We start from the raw sequence: 4,647 nt of genomic DNA on the forward strand, positions 1-4,647 counted from the left end.
GAGCCCAACTAAAGCAAACACCCATCACCTTAATGGTAACTTACAATTTGTGATTTTCTTCTTCAATGATTCTGCTTGTTAACATCAGGTGTCTTCAATAATGCTCAATCATCACTAAATTAATCACTTAATTATCTCCTCAGCCCTAAATGCTGCTCCATCTGAAAGCAGGTGATGGCGATTTACTACTAATCAAGGAACCGGCTTTACTGACGAGATGCGCATAACAATATCGCGATTTAAATCGCCCAGCCCTATGTGATCTGATGGTGTTGGTTGTGTTTTAACATAATCATTAATTGGCCTGAATCACTGAACTCCTTGAGAGCATATTTTCTGAGCTAAATTTACCTTAAGGATTATAGCAGTACTGTCCTTGTAGACCATACCATTTTTAGCCTTTTCAATGAAATCCAAATGATCAATTATGAAAAAAAAAAACTTCTTAAAGAGTGTTCTTCTCAGGCACACACAGACATCAATAATTAGCGTATGAATCTCAACAATGGTGACAAACAGATCAACTCTGAACATAAGCTCATTATTTATTCATGCAGCAATGCATGATGGGAGCCATGAATGGGCTTTGATTGGTGGCACCCAGAATGCACTGCAACATGCTTTATAATTGTCACCATTGTTGAGATTCACAGGCTGATTATTGATGTCTGTGTCTAAAAAAAAAACATATACATTTCATTGGATGTGAACAACTTTAAGGAAATTATTTGGATTACATTGTAAAGGTTAAAAATATAATGCTTTTCAAGGACAGTGCTGCTATAATTAATAAAATAAATCTAACTCAGAAATTAGGCTTTATATGAGTTCAGTAATTCAGGTTAAATGATTGTGAAATAATGATTATTTTAAATCACAACCAACACCATCAGATCACCTTTTCTCTTTGTTCTTCTGGCTGTTATAACTCATGTACAGCAGCCAAACTAGATCTAAAGTTAATGATTTAAGGGTCAAGAGCCCAACTAAAGCAAACACTGATCATCATAATGGTAACATACCAATTACGATTTTCTCCTTCAGTGATTCTGCTTGTTAACATCAGGTGTCTTCAATAATGCTCAATCATCACACAATTAATCACTTAATTATCTCATTAACTTTAACACTGCTTCAGCGTTACTTATAACACCCTGAGTGTGGACTCATATAAACACTGAGAGTGTTAATTTAACACTGGGGATTTTGCTGTATAGGGTCCTTTGCACCATGATACACTGAAAAAAGTGAAACATCAGTGCAATTCATTCAAAATATATATTTGCATTGGTCCAATGGAAAATTGTGATTTTCAGTTTATACCTTCTGTTTTCACTTTGCCTCAAAGTAAGTGTTACACCCTCTAAAATGATACTTTGGATTAATTAAAAAAAATTGATGTAATTTGTTACAGCTAATTTTTTTAGTTTTTCTCAAATTGTATTTATGATTTAGTTAAAACCATAAATTTTGATTAATGTCAAACCTAAATTGTATTTTTTTCCAACTCAACGTTTTACCTTAACCCAAAGTACACAGCAAAAACTCCAGTGTTAAATTAACACTCAAGAGTGTTAAAGTTAATGAGATAATTAAGTGATTAATTGAGTGATGATTGAACATTATTGAAGACACCTGATGTTAACAAGCAGAATCACCAAAGGAGAAAATCACAAATTGTAAGTTACCATTAAGGTGATGGGTGTTTGCTTTAGTTGGGCTCTAGACCATTATATGTTTACTTTAGACTTTGTTTGGCTGCTGTATCTGAGTTATAACTGACAGATGAACAAAGAAAAAAAAAAGTGATCTGATGGTGTTGGTTATATTATGACAATCATCATTTGAACTTGATCACTGAACTCATTAAGATCGTTATTTCTGACGTAGATTTATGTTGTTGATCACAGAATAACTGTGATTCTGCATAAATATCCAGAATTTTAGATATAATACAAAGGATTTCTTAAAAGTTGTTTTGAAAAAAAAAAAAAAAAAAACCATTCTTTTAGGCACACACAGACGTCAAGATTCAGTCTATGCATCTCAACAATGGTGACAAGCAAAATATTAAATTAGGAAAAGTAAATTACATAGACAATTCAGATCATAATTTATTCATAATGCAATGCATGATGGGAGCCATTAATGAGTTGTGATTGGTGGCAGCCACTGCAACGTGCTTTATTATTGTCACCATTGTTGAGATTCACAGGCTGATTATTGATGTATGTGTTTTTAAATAAATTAATTCGAAAGTCTTTTGATTAGAACAATGTTTATTAAATATTTTGGATTTTATGAAAAATTCTGAAAATCATATGCTGTAGAATCACAGAGCTGCTGAAATTAACAAGTTAAACCAAACTATCTCAATAAGTTTCCTTTTTCAGATCACAGCATGATTATGTCAAAACATAACCAACACTATAAGATAACATTTTACTTTGTTCATTTGACTGTTATAAATCAATACCAGCAGACAAACAAACTCTAAAGTAAACATATAAGGGTGAAGAGCCCAACTAAAGCAAACACCTATTCTCCATAATGGTAACTTACAATTTGTGATTTTCTCCTTCAGTGATTCTGCTTGTTAACATCAGGTGTCTTCAATAATGCTCAATCATCACTAAATTAATCACTTAATTATCTCATTAACTTTAACACTTTTGAGTGTTAATTTAACACTGGAGTTTTTGCTGTGTACTTTGGGTAAAGGTAAAACTTAAAATTTTGGTTTGACATTAATCAAAATTTATGGTTTTAACTAAATCATAAATACAATTTGAGAAAATCTAAAAAATTAGCTGTAACAAATTACATCAATTTTTTAAAGTTAATCCAAAGTATCATTTTTTTCAGTGTACCGAGCCAAACACCATTCGATCACTTCCCAGCGGGCATCTTGATGTCAAAATTACGTCAAGAAATAGGTCAAAAATGAAAGTCAAATTGACGTCAAAGTGTTGATGTCAATTTGATGTCAAGATTTGACCTCTGCTGATGTCATTTTGCCAAACAAAAAGGTGAAATGCATGGCCGTACACTTATTACCAGCTTCACTTAAAACTAACCAGATTTACTTTATTTAATTTCCGGTTTAAATAAATATAATATTTAAATAGTTTAAAATATATTAAACATATTTTGATGACACCATGATGGTGGTTAGCGTTTGCTTTAGTTGTGCTCTTGGCCCTTAACTCTTTAAAATAAAATTTCTCTGGCTGCTGTAACTGTGTGTTTATAAAGCACAACTGTTGTAGCTAAAAAAGCCATGAAAAAATGAGATCAGGAGATGTTGGCGGTTTATTGAAAATGATGATATTATCATCATGTAATTGCCTGAATCGTTGATCTTATTCAGTGTCTAATGTTTGGTTATATAGGACTTGTGATTTTAATGTTGTATTATAATAGAAGCCATTTAGTTTTACAGCATGAGAATAATTTTTTTAATAATAAAGGATTTTAAAAACATTTAATGCATTAAACTCAACATTATTACTTAGCTATCAAAAATCAGTGTATGACTCTCAACAATGGTGACAATCAGTGAAATGCTTCATGCTGCAGTGCATGCTGGGAACCACCAATCAAAACTCACCCACATCTCCCAGCATGCATTGCGGCTTTAATAAATTATGCAGCTGGAGTTGATCTGATTATCTGGATATTTTGTTTGATTGTCACCATTGTTGAGATTCATATGCTGTTTCTTGATGTCTGTGTGTGTCTGAGTACTGCCATAGATGAAACGTTTTTGTGCAATAAATAGTTATTAAAAACCAAGTATATTATTTGATAACATTGCTAGACATGCTGTAGAATCAAATTACTTTTATCATGAATAAAATCACTTTTATACCACAAGTCCTATATAATCAAAGCATTAGACACTGAATAAGCTCAGGGATTCAGGCAGTTACATGATGATTTCATCAATAAACAGCCAACATCTCCTGATCTCATGGCTTTTTTAGCTACATCAATTGTGCTTTATAAACACACAGTTAAAGCAGCCAGAGAAATTTTTATATTACAGAGTAAAGGGTCAAGAGCACAAATAAAGCAAACGCTAACCACCATCATGGTGACTTTAAAATACAAAATATGATTTCATTAAACTGGAAATTAAAGAAAGTAAATCTGGTTAGTTTTAAGTGAAGCTGGTAATAAGTGTACGGCCATGCATTTCACCTTTTTGTTTGGCAAAATGACATCAGCAGAGGTCAAAATCTTGACATCAAATTGACATCAACACTTTGACGTCAATTTGACTTTCATTTTTGACCTATTTCTTGATGTAATTTTGACATCAATTTGATGTCATATTGATGTTAAATTGACATCAAATGCCCACTGGGTTACCTTTGATTCAGTGCTGAATTATCCACCCATTTCATTCTGCCTTCAGTCTCAGAGTCAGACAAACCAATCCACACACTCTCCTTGACTAATGAAGTTATGAACCTCTGTGTGAATAAAAACAGGAGTAAGTGTGATTCCTCTCATTTATTAACAGTCACTCACACAAACTCACCTGCTTCTCTTCAGTGTTGATAATGATCAGATCAGCTCCTCGATCTCTGCAGAACTGCCTGCTCTCAGACCAGTTCTTCGACTCACTGAATATGAAAAACC

Source organism: Squalius cephalus, assembly GCF_949319135.1.
Source record: "Squalius cephalus genome assembly, chromosome: 2".
Classification (NCBI taxonomy): domain Eukaryota; kingdom Metazoa; phylum Chordata; class Actinopteri; order Cypriniformes; family Leuciscidae; genus Squalius; species Squalius cephalus.